The 19,580-nt window shown below is 40.2% G+C and overlaps 1 long non-coding RNA gene across 12 annotated transcripts in view; it reads right to left on the bottom strand.

Annotated features, from left to right (window-relative positions):
• LOC128341280 (uncharacterized) overlaps positions 1–19,580 on the bottom strand; it is a 563,294-nt gene that overhangs the window by 157,636 nt on the left and 386,078 nt on the right. For 10 of the 12 annotated variants that reach the window (XR_008314304.1, XR_008314300.1, XR_008314301.1 and 7 more), the window contains 3 exons: positions 14,768–15,108; positions 4,709–4,896; positions 2,647–2,807 (listed from right to left, as the gene is read on the bottom strand). This is a non-coding gene — a long non-coding RNA (uncharacterized LOC128341280). The remainder of the gene's footprint in view (positions 1–2,646; positions 2,808–4,708; positions 4,897–14,767; positions 15,109–19,580) is intronic. The other 2 variants (XR_008314307.1, XR_008314311.1) reach the window with 2 other exon arrangements.

Raw genomic sequence — 19,580 nt, 5'->3', positions numbered from 1 at the left:
ATGTTACCTGGTTGCCTGTGTGACCCTTTGGAGTCTGGAGAAGGGTGTGGCATCCCTCCTGTGGGGCTTCCATTCCCTTCAGGGGATGGCAGGGATGAGAAGGATCCAGTCTGCTTGGGTCACAGTGGGTTGAGAGGGCAAGGCAGGGAGATAGCTTGGTTGGGTGGGTCAGGAAGAGGGGAAGGCTAGAAGCAGCTTTTCAGCCCTGTCAGCTCTGCACTGGGGTATTTAAAGGCAAGGCAGCCAATGATGAGGGTCTGCTACTGAGTATGGGAGCTGGGAGTTCCCTAGAAGAGGCAACCAGCTGAATGTAGCAAACCAGGAGGAGGACTCAGGTGACAAACTAACCTCCTCCCCTGGCTGTTCCTGAGGCTGCCTTTTTCTGTGCCTTCCAGTCATTCTGGAGTTCAAGAAGCGCCAGGAGCCAACCTCGTCCCCTGGGAGTCTGACAATAAATAATACTAATAGGGCATATTCTGATACAAATATATTTTAGTGTCTGATTCAAATAACCAAAAATCCAATACAAATGTGCTCAGATTCATATACTCAGCCAATACACTCTGATTCATTTATAGTTCTGTTCAATATAATAGGGAAGAGTATTGCAGGCATAGTGATATTTCAGGCTTGGCTTGTTGCATATGTCTCCAACCCACTAATTCAAAACCTACATTTGGGCAATACAAGTAATAGAAGTGAACCCAAAGGTCAAAATGATATAGCATAAATGATGAATATATTCACACATGCAGGCAAAACAGGGCTAAGGAAGCCCAGCCCGGTTTTGCCTGCATATGAGTACTGCCAGGATCGGGCTTGATCCTGGCGCCGCTGCAGCTGCAAACCCATCTCTGCAGCCACCCTTTAAAATAAGGCTAAGGAAGTGAGCACTTTCCTAACCCCATTTCTGTGATCATCTGCCAGCCGTGGCTGCTTGCAACCACATCTGCAAGACTGCAGGGATCCAGGCCAGCTTCAGGGAGGGGAGGGGGGAGGGGGATCCCCATAATGCACCGCACACTTATGCAATTCATTATGGAAGCTCGGGGGGGTGTCCCAACACCCCAACTCTCCAAGCTACTGGCAGCAGCTGGTAATCATCTGGGTGGGTGATCTGCCCACAGAAGAAGGAGCCCTCGATCGTCTGTGGGGAAGTAAGCTTTTTAAGCCTCCCTCCCCATCTAACCCTCTTGCCCTTTCTCACTGTTTGTGAGAAAGGGCTCAGTGACAGTCAGGGATAGAAAAGGACTGCATGACCAGATCTGCTTCAGATCCAGGGATGGAATCTTCAACCATGGCGTTTGCCTGAGTCCAGAGACTTGCCTAATCCCAAAAATTTAACCCATGTACAAACCTCAGGGGCTTAACCTGTTTGCCAGACTTGAATCTTAGCCTGTTGTTTCCAGCTATTACTGGTATTACAGTAGAAGCATTAGTATAATTTACAGAAGGGAGATTTTACAGCATCCCAGCTGAAACTCATTCATTGCACGGATGGCCTAATAATGAGGTTGGGTGAAGAGGCTGCCACAAACAGCAGATTGGAAAAACCGGTGGATTGCCCACAAATGCCTTCTGCCAGCCTGCCTTCTCTGGCTGGGGGGCAAAGGGCATGATGCTGCCTGTCCAAACTTCAGCCTTCTCTGAACTGAAACAGATGGATCAGGCACAAGGCCTATCTACTCCAGCATCTGTTTAACACAGTGGCCTACCAGAAGCCTCTGATGTTGTCAGTTCTGCAGAAGGAAGAAGCAAAAAACTAAGGAAAAGGAAAAGTTTAATTCTCTCAGATTTGTGAATAATCTTTATTGGAAAATTCACAAGTTTGGGGATTGTATAGTTCTGAAAATTAAATTTCACACAAGGATGATTCTGCTAGGTAACAGTCTAAATTACCCCTGCTAACTTGGCAAAGAGACACCTTTTAATGTGGTGATTCTCTTTAATTAGCAGGGGGAGAGTAACTGACCCTATCCACTCCCAGCACAGCACTTCCACTGACTGTTGCTGGTGTCTATCTTATGTTTCTTTTTAGACTGTGAGGCCTTTGGGGACAGGGAGCCATCTTATTTATTTATTATTTCTCTGTATAAACCGCCCTGAGCCATTTCTGGAAGGGCGGTATAGAAATCGAATAAGTAAGTAAGTAAATAAATAAATAAGCTTATTAGTCATTTTACTTTTTCATCCTAATTTTTCTGTCTGGCTGTTCTGCTATAAAATGTGGTGTAGATTCTAAACATGCAGTAATGGGCTCATATACCTATGACTATAAAGCCTATGGGACCTAAATAGTTAAGGAAAAAATACCTTGTGGCTCTTATTAGCATATATGTGTTTGGGCTGCTAGAGAAAAAAAAAGTGAGCAAAAATGCAGATTATGAAAGTTTGTCTAGCAAAAACAGCAACAGAAAATATCAGTCATTAAGAATCCTTCATTAAATATTAACCATCAGTGTACACAGTCACCTGGATCGACAGTCTTCATAGTGAAATTCAACTTTGTGTTAAAAATACAAGCGAGACTTCCATAGCATTTAAGCCACGAAATGGGAGCTAATTTACACAACCCATCTTAACCCAGTTTGAATCTGCGCAACAAATTAATGGGAGCAGTACTGGAATAGACAATTGGGTACTCACCTGTGAATTGTCCTCAGATTCCCTCAGGCACCTCTCCACAAGATGTGTTATACTTTTCTCAAGCTAGCAGGAAACAGTCTGTATAACAAAAATTGATTGGAGACTGCCCCTAGGAACACCACACTTCTTCCTGCAGCTCAGAACTCCCCGATGAGTTCTTCCTAAACAACAAATAACCTATGTTAACTATTACTTCCTGAATAAATATAACTTGCCAATAAAACAAGACAAACATTTTAAAGGAGAAGACTTCAGACTTAGTTCTCTCCTCCCTCCATTCAATTCTAGGAAAACAGACCTAAAAGGAATAACCAGAAATAGACGACATCTTCAGGTTCAAAAGACAAAATGTTTAGAAAGAAGACAAAGGAGTCCAACTGCCATTCAGATTTTTCTATGTTAATGAAGGTTTTTATATTCCATCAGCTATTACAGTATTTTTTGGCAAAAGCCATATCTCATTTGCTATTTGGAGCACATTTTTGTGTTTATCGCAATTATGACCCTCATGAGGTTCAATTTAAATGTTTGAGGGCCATTTTCTAGTTCCACGCTGGGTCTCCAACACATCACTATATCTAGAATCAGACAGGACTGCAGTTGAGGCTCAAGCCTGGTTATACATGTTTAATTAAAACATTTTCTCCCCAGTTGGTCTTGCTCCATTAAGCTTGCCAGATCTATTTCAAACTGTTAACTTTTGTTAAGTGTTAAAAATTGTTGTTATGGTTTTTCTTCTTAATGTGAAATACCACTAGGATATCAGAAAGCCAAGCTGGCTGTCAAACAACGTAAATGAGATATAGAGCAGCAAAGGGATTTAAGTTTGGCTTCAGTTTGTAACACCTTAAAGAGCTTTTTAATAGGTTCACTCTTTTCAATGTTATGATTCTGAAATACCAAAGAGTGTTCACGCTGGTGTTCCATAATGCTCCTCCCTCTAATCTACTTGTAGGAAGATTTCAGACAACATACTTGACACACATACTTGCCCTTGTGTTTTGGGTAAGATGGAGATGGTGATTCATGTTCTTTTGTACTGCCCCTTTTATTGTGAAATTAGGTTTATATTTATTATACCTATTTTTATCAAATAGCTGGGTAGATCAAATAAATTTCATTTCCCCCTGTTATGATCTGATTGGGATTCTCATATTACTGACAAAGTTGCAAAATTTATGACTGCTGCCATTAGTACCTGACATAAGATGATTTAATTGAGTATCTTAGCTGCACGTCTTAGTCATTGTTCATGCATTGTATATGGCTGTTTGTTAGTTATGTTTTGTCCCTGGTCTATTGATCCTAATAAAGTCTGATATTTAGAAAGAAGGTGTGCTCAGAAAACACCCCATGAGATCAACCCAAGCCTTTACCACATGGTCCGCATGATCTGGGTTTTCTTTTTCTCCTTGCCACTGTTGTATACATATGGACTCAAATTTCACTGAGAAAAACTTAAGGTAATTCACAGTTGGCTGTGAATTTTACTATTCACATTCTACTAGATGGCTCATATCAAAATGGTATATTCCTATGAGGATGGGGAAATGCCACTGAAGAAAAAGGGTGAATCAACTGAAGTTCCGTAATAGCTTCCCAAATTTAATCCAGAACAGCCTTATGCTCAAATTAATCCTGAGATGAATCAAGGATTTATAGTCTTTACTGCCTCGCAGAAGGGACTCAGCCACAAGCAGTGCATATGACTAGGGGTATTCAAATCCCATTCCCATTCCAAGAAAATTCACCAGTCTTATCAAAATTATTTTCACTTTCCACGGCCTTTCTTCGATATGCTACCTTAAATTCAGGAGCATCTTGGAAATGTGCAAAGGCCGCTCCCCTTAGAGTACAGAATTAAGAAATAGTCCCTTTGGTGGGAGACTGCTAGAAAATGTCATGAAGGAAATGGCAGTATTAAGATGTTCCCTAAGATCACATGGGAAATTTAGAGCAGAAGAGGCTTGAGTCTGTATATTGCTGAGTCACCCTGCAGTTCTTTTTAGCCCTCTAACAATGCTCATATAAGCAGAATGCCCCTGTTGTATCCTGTAAATACCTCATGTAGACATGACCTCAGTACTGTTCCTTGTATCTTCCTGTCTTTTATATGATGATGAGTGAAGTTTCTGTTTCTGCCTTGTTCTATTTCTCTTTTCTTTTCTTTTCTTTTCTTTTCTTTTCTTTTCTTTTCTTTTCTTTTCTTGTCCATCAAGGTTTATTCAGTAAATCTGCATGAATACTTTCCTGCAAAAAGTTTGAGAGGTGTTTTTTTTTACAGTTCAAAATGTTTTATGCTTTTCATTTTAAGAATCCCACAAGGCCATATTTTCAGATACATCTTTGTCTGTACAGATGCTTTAGTTAAAATGCAAATGTCATATATTTAGCATGCAAATGAAGTGACATAAATATAATGCTCAAAATTTGCATTCCATCTCAAAAAGTAATTGCAATCTTTAATAAGAATCCCAGAAGTTAAGATTGTCTAAAGACATCATATTATTTTAATTACTGCTTGAATTCTTATCCGAATGTATATGCAGGCCTAGTCTTTTTCAACTTATGTTCATAACTTATGGCATCTTTCTCCAGCAGCTTTTGCTTACGATACACTACATTTCCAAATCATCAACCTGACTTTCAGCCGCATATCCCACCTTTTTATTTCCACCTGTCCATAATATATACTATAATATATAGAAAATATTAAATAATTATCACTTTCTATATCATTATAGGCAACTGAGCAAATCATGTCATAAAATAGGAGAGATTAGTAACATATACTATTAACAGTAGGGAAAGCTCGGTCTGTTATGGTCTGTTTCAGTCTTAACAAGCTGAAAATCATATTGGCTGACTTTCAGTCTAAGTTACTCAATATTACTACTCAGGAGTTACTCTAAATAACTATTTAATTCCTATATGACTTCCATTGATTAATTTAGTCAGCATGAGGCAATAAATTTTTCTTTCCACATGCAAGCCAAAGGAACAGTAGCAAAGATGAGATTTTCTACAAAATTGTACAACCTGGTTATGACCTTGGTATGTCTGTATAAGAGTATGCCTTAAAAAAAAATCAGCTGATTCGTAAGAGTAGAACTCTTTCCTTAACAAAACAACTCTCTTCCATTATTAGAAATCATTCCAAAACTTTGTGGTGCAAGCAGGCATTTCCTTAAATAACTATAATTAAGTTGACCAGAAAAATAAGTAAAAGATTAATTATATCTTTTTGAGTGATGAAAGTCTAAGTTTTCCATGTTCATTCATTCATTCTGGAGCAGTCTCATTATACAATAATCCAATATTTCTTCAGAACTATTAACAGAAATGGCCTCAATCACTATTTCTCAGCTCCAGCTACCTCAGAGGGTTGTTTAGATTGTAAAATAAATATATATTAATCCGGACTGTGGCTTTAGGACATTATACTGAAAGGAAGAAGTCTAAATTTCTAAATTTATTATGTTTTTTTTTGTTTATTTATTTATCAAATTTTATAAAATTTGATAAATAAATAAATAATAATAATAATAATAATAAATTAGGTATTTTAAGATAGAAAAACTGTATCATACATCCGTGACATCCTAGGAGTCTATTCAAACATGCTTTTCATGTTTCTTACTTCATGATTGCAGCATCAATCAAGTGATGACTTGCATGTGCAAATGAGTTATCAAGTGCTGGCTATTACCTATAAAGCTCTTAATGGCTTGAGCCCAGGGTATTTAAGTGCCTTTTTTGTCATGCACCCTACTGCTTACTAAGATCCCGTGTGGAGGGTTGATTATGGCTGCCATTGGCTCATTTGGAGACAACACGGGACCAAGCTTTCTCTGCAGCCGCCCTAGGGTTTTGGAATGTGCTCTCTGTCAGTATAAGAGCTTCTCCGTCTCTGGCTGCCTTTAAAAATCACCTAAGATACACCTGTTTTCTCAGGCCTTGTGCTAAAACTATATATTTTTTAAATTATGCTTTAAAAATGATTTTAATTTAGTTTTATTTATTGTTTCAAGTTGTGTACCCCACCTTGAGATCTAGGTGTTAGGCGGCTTATACATGTAATATAAATAAACTAGTGGGCCCAGGAGCAGAGTATCTGTACCTCTAGTTGGGCCCAGCCATCCCCTCCCCCCGCATGCCGGCATGCCTGGCTTTCTGGCTGGCAAACCAGCTACTTCCCCCCACCACTGTCCCCCTGGGCCAGGCCATCCCACCACTGCCAGCCAAGCTAGGCTGGCCCGCTGCCACTTCCTCTATGCGGCTGGGCCAGGGGCCGCCACCTCACCCTGGAGAGCGGGTGGATCTGGGCCGTCCTGCCACCTCACACTTCCCACTCCCGGCTGGCAAGGCTTCGCCTGCCGTCTGCTCACCTCTTCCAGCCAGCGGAGCTTTGCCCGCTGGCCCTCCGCCTTTGTGCCGCTGCCATTATTTCTCTCCGCTTCAATGCTGGAACTCTTGCACGCTCTAGAGCATCTGTGCACTAGTACTTGATTGCTCCCCTCACCCACTGCCACAGACCCCCCTCACCTCAGTGATCTCCCAAACCTCACCTGAGCTGCACTCCTGCTCCTGCTCCTCTATCCCCTTGCTTCCATCACCCTCACCCCTCTTAGTCATGGCTGCAGCATGCCATTGCTGCCTATTGGCCAAGCTGCAGCCCCAGAGACCTCCTCACCCTCACCCAAGTCCCGCTCCTTCCCACAAGATCAGCAGCAGTGGTTGACCGGGCCATTCCTCACTGCTGCCACCACCATGGCCGCTCGTTCCCCTGAGGCCACTGACAGGCCTGGGCACATCCCTTGCCTGCCTCCCTCCCTCTGACAATAGCCTTGGTAGCCCCAAACAGCAGCAGTGGTTGACTGGGCCTTTCCTTGCTGCCAGTGCTGCCATGGCCACTCATTCTCCTCAGGCTACTGAAAGAACATCTTCTGACCAGTAACAGTTGTATTCCAACTGGCCTTAACCATCACAGGCTCCTCCTCTCTATCTGCATATGGAATCCCCACTGCCCAATCACCAAAGTGCCACAGGCTCCTCCTCCCTATCTGCATATGGAATCCCCACTGCCCAATCAGGTGCTTCATTGGGAGGCATGGCTTGCCATATCCCCATGCATCCCCCTGGTCCATCTACAGGAATTAATAATACAGATAAATAATAAATAATCACACACATGGTTAAAAATCAGAGCTAGAATTTCCATATTACCTTGAACACAAACATTTTCAAGAAAATGGCTTAATGATTCAGCAGTGAGTCATTTAGTTTATAGACAAATAATAAAAAAGCAAAGTGAAGTACATGTTTGTCTGAACCAGCCTTAGGAAGATACGTCTGGAATCAGATGCTTTAAGAAATTGGAAATCTGAAAATTAAATTACAGTCTCTAGACTGTTAAAAAGACAAGGAGTAGGGATGTGCACAAATCAATTTTTTTTTAAAAATTTGATTTGTACCCAAACGAATCACCTCCAATTTGTTTTGTGTCCGAATCTCCCCCCCCAATCACCCCAGATTCAATTTGTACCCAAATTTTCCTAATCCAATTCTGAATTGATTTGGGGCAATAAAGGGGTTCTGTGGGTAAAAAAGTGGGTTGGATGGTAGTACCCAATGAGTGGAAGCTACCATCCAAATTTCAAATAAATTGGGCAAGGGGTGATTTTAAAAACCTTTTTGAAGTTTACGCATAGGGAATAATGGGGACTTCAGCAGACTTAGTTATAACTCCACATGGGGGGCACCAGGGTGGCCCAGAGCAGGTTGTGGTGGGTGGTAGTGCCCAATGGGTGGAAGGAAGCTGCCACCCAGATATCAAAGAAATTGGGCAAAGGGGTGATTTCTAACAATTTTTTAAAGTTGGCATGTCTTTGTGGCAGATTCAGGGCAGAAAAGGGGTTTCAGGGGCAGAAGAGTGGGTCAGGTGACAGTGCCCCAATGGGTGCTTGCTACCATGCAGATTTCAAGTAATCGGTGAAAGGGGTGTTTAAAAAAAAAAATTCAGAAGTTTGTACATCTTTAAGCTTTCCCCCCATAGGGAATAATTGGGATTCCAGCAGCCCCATAACTCCACTTGGGGGGCACCAGGGTGGTCCAGAGCGGGTTGTTGTGTAGTGCACATAGGGTACCAACCACCCCCAAACCCACAAGCCCATGGGGCATAAAATTGAGGTCTGAATCTCTGAATTTTCCAGATCCGAATCTGGGGCGATTTATTTTGTAACCAAATCTGGGCAATTGAGCACAAGGGTGATTTGTTCTGTCTACAAATCACCCGAATCAGCTAGATTTGGGTACAAATCATTCTGTACCCGAATTCATTCGCACATCCCTAACAATGAATGGCCACACATTCCATATGGTCTACAATATTATTAATTATGTGTAAAGAAAAGTTTGTGTATACAGATCAGCCAAATCATAGAATATATGAATTTACAATATATTTTATTCCTGAAACTTCACAATATTAAAAGAAATATAGTAACAGTAAAATACCATATACAAATAAGTAGTCAAAACAATCACAGAGATTCAGTCAGTGACATTTCCTTATCCCTCCCCCACTCCCAGCTCCATACTATACTGAATGCCTGGGATGAGATGTACTTAAAATGAGAAATCCAAAATTGATCTTTGACATTATAAATGATCCATAAACAAAAGTAAAAGAATTCCTAAATTATTTAGGAATGTTAAATTCTCTTTTAAAACTTGAATATTTAATTTGTAACACAGAGGAAAAACAAACCAACATCTGGTCGCAACAGCAGTGGAGACATGCTATACCTCTTGACTTGCTATACCTCTTGACTTTGTTCTCTATGTAAAGTTAATGTGAACAGATTGTAATATAGCAGAAAATATGACCCTGAAATAACCAATTTATCGATTTCTGAGAGTGCTATCACTGAATGACAGTCAAAAGTGCACCTTTTTCCTGCAATGGTATACTTGCGGCTGCTCAGGAAATCAGTCGTTGGTGCTGACCATGGTCCTGAAGAACTGCTCAGTATTATTAACCTGTTATGGTGTTGGCGCAACGGGGTAGCAACTTGCGTAGGGAGCAAGAGGTTGCTGGTTCAATTCCCCACTGGTATGTTTCCCAGACTATGGGAAACACCTATATCGGGCAGCAGAGATATAGGAAGATGCTGGAAGACATAATCTCATACTGCATGGGAGATGGCAATGGTAAACCCCTCCTGTATTCTACCAAGAAAACCACATGGCTCTGTGATCGCCAGGAGTGGACACAGACTCAATGGCACAATCTTTCCTTCCCTATGGTATTGTCAAAAGGGTTTAGATAAAATGGAGGCATCTCCATCAGCATCTTACATAATTTGCTGTCATGTAATTAAAATATTTTTCTGTAGTTTTATTTTTCAGCCCACAAAGAAGTTTCTGCTAAATTAATCACATATTTTCTCTATTCATAGCATAACATAATCCCAGGTTTTTGTTTCTTAGATAAAAGATGACATGCATAACACAGTTCGTTGAGAGGTCCCTCAGTCCCTAGACATATGTTATTATGGATACTACTACTACATTTTAGATTGCTTTTGGTACAGATAGATAACTTCTTTAAAAAGTATAATGCAGCCCTAGGCTGTATTAACAGAATCATAGAATGAGAAGTAATAAAAGTTGTTGGTACTTAATTCATATAAATACTTTAAAAAAATTATTTAAAAAGTCATAGTATACAAAAAGTCCTCAAACATATATTAACTGAGTCATTGGTTCTTGTGTCATAAAAGTCTTCACATTTCTGTTGAACTGAATCATTAGTTCTTGTGGTTCCTGGTGAAGTCAGATGTGTTTCAACCTATTGTCTTCCTCAATGACTAGTTTTAAATAGTGCTTTCATTAGAACAGTACATCTCCAAAGTCCTTCTAATCCAAAGAAGTTTTCACAATTTCTCCAAGGTTGCTCTTAGTAATCTATTTATACATCTTTCTTCTGTAAGATATTAAGCCCTTATTATAAAAGTTAAAAAAAATTATAGAACTATTTATCAATGTATAGTGAAGCTTAAAATTCACTCTTTGTAAAGGCCCTGCAGGTCAATGAAGTCAGACACCCATATCTTCTTTTATCTGTACTTTAAAGCCCTTCCAGCTGTTTCTTATACAGTAGATTGTGACATGTCCTCCCTCCAAAAGTTTGTTTTTTGCTCTTAAACTCTCTAAAAGAGGAACGTACTATTAAAACCTTATATTATGGACTATAGTATAGATATCCAATATATATCTAATCACCATCACACAAAATTACCACATTAAAACAGTTAATATATTACAAATTAAAAACAATATTTTAAAATAGATCATAAATTACAAAGTTATCTCAAACTGTAATACACATCAACATAATAATCACCAAATATATAATCCATATTACTGATGAATTTCAACTATACATATAATTTAACCAAATACTTGTTCACAATTACAATGACAAAATTAATGGAATTAATTAATCTGAACTTTCCTACATGGGTGGCATCCAATCAATCTCTTCATTTAGACCAAAAGGCATGATGGTTTGTAGCTGATATGTCCAATATACGTATCTTTACTGTAATTTCCTAGATAAGTTGTTTTCAGAGGCTCATATCTTCTCTATACACCAAAATTTCAGTTCTTTTTTACGATGATATAGGAGCATAAGAAGCTGCCATATACTGAGTCAGACCATTAGTCTTTCTAGCTCAGTATTGTCTGCACAGACTGGTTGCAGGCAGGAATCTCTCTCAGCCCAATCTTGGAGATACCAGGGAGGGAACTTGGAACTTTCTGCTCTTCCCAGAGCGGCTCCATCCCCTGAGGGGAATATCTTACAGTGCTCATACATCAAGCCTCCCATTCATATGCAACCAGGATTGACCCTGCTTAGCTAAGGGGGCAAGTCATGCTTGCTACCACAAGACCAGCTCTCCTCTCCATAAGAAGTATGACCATACTTTAAGAAGTATGACCATACTAGGGATGTGCGAATCGATTCGGATACAAATCGATTTGTACTCGAATCTAGCTGATTCAGGTGATTCGGAGACAAAACGAATCACCCCTGTGGTCCATTGGCTAGATTTGGGTACAAATCGAATCGCGGCTGATTCGAGTCGAATCAATTCGGGTTTCGGATCTGTCCTATTAATTTCCCCAGATACCCTGCTTTCATTTTTTTTAAAAGCTAAGCTCTAGCCCTTTAGACAGTGCCAATTGTCAACTGCCATGTGCCAACTACACCCCACTCCCACCCACAAGGCAGTGAGGTACTACTCAGTTTAAGTTAAGTGCCTAATGGGTAGAGGCTACCACCCCAATTGCAGAGGGATTGGGCAAAGGGCTGGTTTTTGGTGAATTGTTGAAGTTTTCCATAGGAAATCATGTAGGTTTCAGCAGCCCCATAACTACTCTTGGGGGGTGCTGGGGTGGCATAAAGTAAATAAATCCACCCTGTGCCACCCATACGATTTCCGGCTCCGTCACAAAGCCGGTAGCGGTGGTGGGCATCCACCACTTTTAAGATTCTGAGCCCTTTTGGGATAGGGATCCACCCTATTTATTTATTATTTCTCTGTGCAAACTGCCCAGAGCCACTTTTGGAAGGGCGGTACAGAAACTGAATAAATACAAATACAAAATACAATAAATCCCTAATTGAGATTTATAAACTACAAATACAATGAATTAAATAGTGATTACATAAAGCTGGACATTATATTACATAAAACTGGACATTGTAGCAGATATTTAAACAAATGCTTATTTTCACCCCAATCCTGAACTCATTTACACTACGATCCTAAGTAGATACGTTCCACTGAAAACCCACTGAGAGCAATATGTGTAGTTAGGATCATAGTGTTAGAGATACAATTTAATTCAATATATCAAATACGTTTTCAGTACATACTCCAGTAGAGAAATACATGTAAAGTGTGTTTATTTTTACAACTTAATTTTTTTTACAACAGTGACACATCATCTTGCAGAAGGATGTGTGTGAACAAACTCTAATCCTAAAATAGCTTGAGTTTACAAAGGAACATAAGTGGAAATTTTTTTAGCAAATATTTCCAAGACTAGATATGTTGCGAAGAAAAAGAGTGGGGAGGGGACACTGTAAAGCTATAGTTTACTTTACCTTCTGGTTAAAACTACATGAGAACACTGGGTGTGTGTTTTTAACTAATCCAACTTTAAAAAAAAATCCTATTGGTGGCTATGCATCCTCCCTCAGTCACACACAATAGCAAACGCTTACAATGAGAATGGCTCCACTGGAGCAATACTAATACATTTGACACAGCTTCCATCCTGTCATTATGCAGAGGAGCTTGTGCTTATCCCTTTTTAAATTGGAGACTCTTTTTAACCAGGAATCCCCAGGATGAAAGTGAACCATTTTCATCACGGCAAAACAAATCCTTCTCTGGCGAATTTTGTTATTGTTTATTGTTACCAGCATTTTATCAGCACTAAACTGTATGAAAGCTTCAATTAGTTCTTGATGAATGATCCCATAAAATCATGTAGTTTCATTTCCCCTGCCAACAGATATTTTTACTGAGTGTTATTAAATGAAATATAATTGGGAGAGGATTCAGGCAACATAGAGTTATCTTGTGCTTTTCGAACTGGAAGAGTAAAGTGTGCATCTAGTATATCTGGCATTAGTCTTTTGCTTGCTTGTTTGTTTTTTTAAGGCCAATAGCTCATTGTTCCACAATGAGATGTGCTCTGTAATTCTCAGATAATTCTTTAAAAATTTGGCACTGGAAGGATACAGACATGTTGTGGACATTTGAACTCTTACCATATGTCTGTAGCATCCAGCCATATGGGGAAACCCATGTGACCCTTTATCAAATATTCCAATTGTTTGTGAGAACAGGATAAAATTTGCCATTCATCTGACCAGTGCTACAAGGGACTAGCTCCTCACATAGTTTGTTTCCACATTTTGATGTAAACTGCCCTGAGCCATTTTTGGAAGGATGGTATATAAATCAAATGAATAAAATAGAATAAATAATTAGAGCTGTTTAGTGCTGCCAAGGCATTACTCTTCCACTAGCAATAGGAAACAAAATTAAATTAATGGTCCAGGATAGAAAGAGCCAGTGTGGTTAGAGTATTGGACTAGTATTGGACTGGGAAGACCTGAATTTGTTTGTTTATAATATTTCTATACTGTATGATATATAAATCCATAGGTGGTGTACACATTAAAAAATAAAACACATATAAGAAATAGTATAAAACAGTTAAAATTCACAAGACAGAAAACAAGGTTACAGATAAAAACACGTTAAATAATGTTTTAAAATTGAGTTAAAAGCCTGAGAAAACAGGTACATCTTGAGAGTCCTCCTGAAAGCAAACAGAGGAGGGGATGCTATTATTTCAAGAAGGAGCATATTCCAAGCCCTAGGGCAGCCACAGAGAGGAACTCTATTCAGGGCTGAATCAAGCCCCTATTCAGCAATGAAACTCACGAAGGTCATCCACATTGCCAGCCGAAGCTGGGGAGGAGCAGGAAACCCAGGGTTGAGAGGCTCATGTGGAGCCATGGAACCCGCTCCTAACCAGCAGCTCCAAAGCAAGGCTATCCCATAGTTTTGTGATAAGTGATAAGCCCCCTCCCTGTCTTAACAACCCCAATCATGTGTATGATCAGGGCTGTCTGCAGCAGCTCCCAGAAGCTCGGCTGGCTCTCCACCATTGAGTGCCAGCTATAGAGTAACCAGGAAGCCAGGAGCTGCTGCACTGATGTGGGTAGCCTCTTTGCTGCCTATGCAATGCATTGTGGGATGCAGGAGGACTTCCTCCTCCAGATTCCTGCTCAGGACATCACTGCCGAGCTGATTGTGTGGGTGTGCAGCACAGCATAGTCCAGGTGAGCCCATGATCATGTGAGGGGATGCAGGTTGTGTCCCGCCTTCCCCCCCAGCTCTCCCCACCAACGATGTTTCCAGTCATCATGTGAATGAACTTACTGAGTGACTCTGGGACAGTTGCTTATATCTCAGCCAGATAGATAGATAGATAGATAGATATAGATATAGATATAGATATATATACCTACCTCACAGGGTTGTTGTGGGGATAAACAAAACCATGTAACCCACTCTGGACTTCTTGGAGGAAAAGTGGGATGTAAATGCAAACAAACAAACAAACAAAGTGCTACATTCCCTGTTACAATCCTGTGATATCCATTCCCATGGGCAACATCCGAAGTATGCAAACAAGTAGGTACCATTTGGTCCATAGAGACTTTAGGATTTCAGGTTCTACCATGGAGAAGAGCATGGTCTGAAGATTCAAAATGCAGATGTCTTGCTGAAGATAATCCAGTCTGGATTTTTTTAATGCCTGATTGTAAGACCACCTAGGAAGCCTATGTATGTTGTCTTGAGACTTGTCCTAAAAGAAAAAGAGCATGTAAATGTCATAAGGAAGGAAGGAAGATATTGCACCACACTGCTAGCAAAAGATTTGCTGCCCAGATCTGAACAGGGAAGAAAGGGCAAGGTTGCCTGGCCTCTATCTGGGTGGGAGTGTAGGGGAGGAGAAAGAAACACCAATCCATAACAGGATGACTGCTGTTCCTGGGATTTGGGCCTGGGGAGAAGGAAATGAATCTACTCAGGGCTTAACCAAGTGCAGGAGGCAAAAGATTTTCCCATGCAGGCTCCCACTCTTCAAAACCATTACATGCTTCCTCACTTTGTAACATCTCCTGCCTTCCCTATCTGGCCATTCTAAACTGCACAGGGGAACCTTTACAGATATCAGCCCTGTGCACCACAGTTCTATGCAGCTTGACTCAGAAGTAAGTTCCATTTCCATGTTCAGTTGGGCTTGCTCCCAGGTAAACAGGCATGGGATCATAGCTAGAATTACAGCCTTAATGAGTCATTTTCTGCATATTGGCAGAAGGCTCTACAATTATTCATCCTTTTTTCTAATTATCGCAATTACACAATTACACAATTGCATTTCAAAAACTAAACTTAGCTAAAATAGAATGAACAAGTAACTAAAGAATGTGGGAACAGGAGATGACTAATCAAAGAGCCGATTTCAGTAATGTCATATGTCGTATCTGTGATGGAAAGTGTTATAGTACTGAAAAGAAGTAGGACGTGAGAGGTTACAAACCTCTTGCTGAGCTACAGCCTCTGCATAAAATCAATGAGGTGAAATTATCCTGCCTAACGCAGAAGCATCCCTCTCCCAGAATTCACTATGGTTGGTGTCTGTTCATTCATTCATTCATTCATTCATTCATTTCAAAACTAGCTTTAGTAGCATTTTGCCAGTCTACAAAGAACTGGCTAGCTCTGAAACTGACACTTTATATTATTTATTCAGACAAATCAAGTCTGAAAACAAGATAGGAGGACAACAGAGAAAACACGGGAACACAACAGGTTGGCAATATCATCCTCTGGATTTTCCATTAACAGTGAGGAAAGGATGACAATCCCAAGGAAAAGGGCAAGTTTAGAAGCCACCATGGTTGTATTTTTCACAATAAATTTACAAGCCGTCAAATTACATTTGATTGTATCTATCCACCACTGTAATACACTATAGCTGAGGTTTCAAGCCTAAGGCAAGTCTATACACTATATTCCTATGCTCTCCATTCATAACTACAGCACACAGTTAGGAGCACAGCAATAGTACTGGCTGACAGCCTAACAAAGTGCTGATACTTCATGAGATGTACAGTGTGAGGAGGTAGACCAACAGCAGTGGCCACTGGGAAAATGCCGTGCTGCAGTTGGATAGGGCTAGTTGCATTCCCCTGCTAAATTTAAGAAAATCACCACTTTGAAAGGTGCCACTTTGCTAGGTTAGCAGGGATTAAAGGATAATCACTCAAATGTCCAATGAAAGAATGTTTGTAATGCTGACTTACAAAAATTGACATCAGCAAGTGGAATCTCTGGCACATGACAGAAACATCTGACATCACACTGAGGTGAGTCTCATGATCAGTGGGGTTAGCTCTCCCTGCAGATGAGCAGAAGGCAGCCAGCACGGAGCCGGCAGGGATTGTGGGGATCAGGGGCCATGTGGCCCCCAGAAGTTCCAGAAGTTCCACACTTGTGCGGGGCATGCTAGAGAGTCCCCCGAGCCCAGGAGGCTGCTTGCAGCCTCCCGATTGGGGGTTTCCTCATGTGTTGCCATGGTGCGGAGCTGCACTGCGGCAATATGCGACAAAAAAACCTGGGTTAGTGGAGTGCTCGCTCTGCTAACCTGCGATAAGGGGAGGGGGAGTTAAGCGGAGGACACGCTTTGGGGAAACTGGGCTCTCCTGCAAGCCCAGTGGTTCCCAAAATCTGTTAGAAGCGGGCTAACCTCCTTTAGCCTTATTTCCACTGGTTGTGAGAAATTGAATACCCTCACTGTGTTATGCAGAACAGAAGTTTGTGATGAGATAGTTCCAGCAGAATGAGAATATGGAAGGCCATTAAGGGCTTTATTTTTTCTTCCCTAGTTCTAAAATTAAGTGGGATAAGCACAGAGGTAGCCTTTTGGTAGGTTGTCCACGACGGACATGGATGCAATTTGATGAGAGAGATACTAATGATATTTTGTTGTGGTATCATAACTTAAGTGTTATAACTTGTGTATAGAAAAGATTAGCTCCATTGATGGAGTTCAACAAATTAAAGTAGCTCTAAATATGGATTACAAATAATCCAAATAATAACCTAATGACCCATTCAGTTTAGAGGAGAAATTTCAGCAAATCTTCTGTTGCACACATTTATTGTTTTTTGCAGTATATTTCTTCTAGGAGGAGTACAATCTTACAGAGTCTTAGGCAAAATTAACTTATAAATGTATACAGAAAATGCAAATATTCTTTCAGAAGAAAAATAGTCTAATAAGTATTATGGGACGTGGTTGGAAGAAATTTGCTCTTTTCAAAGTTTTTAAAGACACTTGGGGAATGTGTCCTGAGAGAATTCTTAGTGCTGGTGGGCTCCCACTTTAAAGAACTTGAGATTGCTGAGGGTGGTGTTCCCCCTTTGAAGAATGCTGCATTTTAAAAAGACTTCTTCCTTTGAAGGTAGTATTAATATCTGTGGGGTTTCCCTCCAAAATTCTCATTGTTGGAGAAGAGTGAGTCCTCCATTGAAGGTATTCTCCAGGTTCGGGATGAAAAGGCCTGGGAAAAACTTCCCACCCCTGAGAGGACTATCTTCTTTTGGAAGACAGATTGAGCAGAACTAATTCTGAAGGAGTGCTCATTGCTAGAAGGCATAGAACATCAACACTTAATGGACATTTCTACCTCAGCAGACTTGGAAAGGGGAAACAGGAAGAAAGTTAAGAAATCTTATCTGAGGAAATATAACCATCTTCATTGGATAAAACCACCTTACTGTGCAGCCTTAATTCTCCCTTTCCGTGATTTCATTTCTTTCCATTTGAATGGCAACAGTGAAGATGGAAATTTCTTATGGATATGGTATATTTGCAAGGACTAGATACTCTGCCTAGATGTCCTTCATTGAAGAACCACATACATGCACGACATAGCGCCAATCCATGAATTACCTTTGCATTGCTACCATAAAGCTATTCCTGTATGCCTGGTTCTCATACAATACCAGTAACAAATGTATGGCTGTATTACATGGGTAGGCTAGATCACCTGTTTCTCACATTAGATCCTGTAGGATGTTAAAACATAAAGTACCCATTTAACTCAGATAACCTACATTACACTAACCTATGTTAGCAGTGCAGTGTAGGAGCCAACCACAGGAAAGAAGCAAGACTGTGACTGTCGGATTATGTAGATAAAACTGTTTATAATTATTTATAGAGTCTATAGAAAGACAAAACCAGATTAAGGTAGGTGTGTGTGTGTGTGTGTGTGTGTGTGTGTGTGTGTGTGTGTGTGTGTGTTTAAACACAATGTAGCTAGCCAATATTAACCTACTGGGCATACTGAATGTCTAAGAAATCAAGTCTACAGAAGCAAACTATGCTGAAAACAATGCCATGATCAATATCTTGCATTACAGTAAAAATCCTCATGGGCTTAAAACTTTATTTTCTTGTATTTGGTAAGAAGCCCTAGAGAGCAACCTCGAGGGTGAATTACAGCAGTAGAAACAAACATTGTGTTCCAGTACAAGGTAGACCCTGTTAAAGACATTAGGAGACATAAAACACAGAGGAGAAAAACACTTCTTATAAGCACTACATTTAGGATTCTCCAGACACAAAAATAAGTCAAAATCTAAAAGAATGGATCCAACAATCTTCAAAGGGTTCCAAAAGAGTATTTTCACTTCTAGGAACATCAAAATTATTAGTTACTTCTATACTATCTAGCAACTAAAATTTGATACATGTGTAATCCAAAATACTTTCATTACTAGACCATTTAACCTTGTAACTGTGCATTGCAAAATCTACTACATAACAGCAAAAAGCAAGTCAAAGCAGATATGTATAATATTGGAAGTGTGTGGACATTTCTCTTCACACATTTGAACCAGCTTAGGATTGGAGGGGACAGATAGAAACTGGAAACATCAAATCTGAAAGCAAGGGATTTCCATTCATCACCATGTATCCTTGCTCCCCCATCCCTCACACAGATGCTTTTCAACCAAGGAAATGGCATTGGGAGATCTAATTACAGATCCTATATCATGTCTAGTTTGGCCCTGAAATTCACAAACAGTTTAGTACATGGGAGGGGGCTAGAGGAGTCCTTCCAATGTGCACATCATTGTGGAGGTTTTGTCTTGTGTATCCCAGTACTCTGTGCTGCAATTTTATAACTGCTTTACTATTCAAAATGAATAAGATTGGGGGCTTTTTCATGTTTATTGTAGGTCAACTTAGGAAGGCAGTCA

This window comes from Hemicordylus capensis, chromosome 1 (assembly GCF_027244095.1).
Source record: "Hemicordylus capensis ecotype Gifberg chromosome 1, rHemCap1.1.pri, whole genome shotgun sequence".
In the NCBI taxonomy this organism is placed as follows: domain Eukaryota; kingdom Metazoa; phylum Chordata; class Lepidosauria; order Squamata; family Cordylidae; genus Hemicordylus; species Hemicordylus capensis.
The sequence above is the reverse complement of the archived record's forward strand: the minus strand, read 5'-3'. Positions and strand labels throughout refer to the sequence as shown.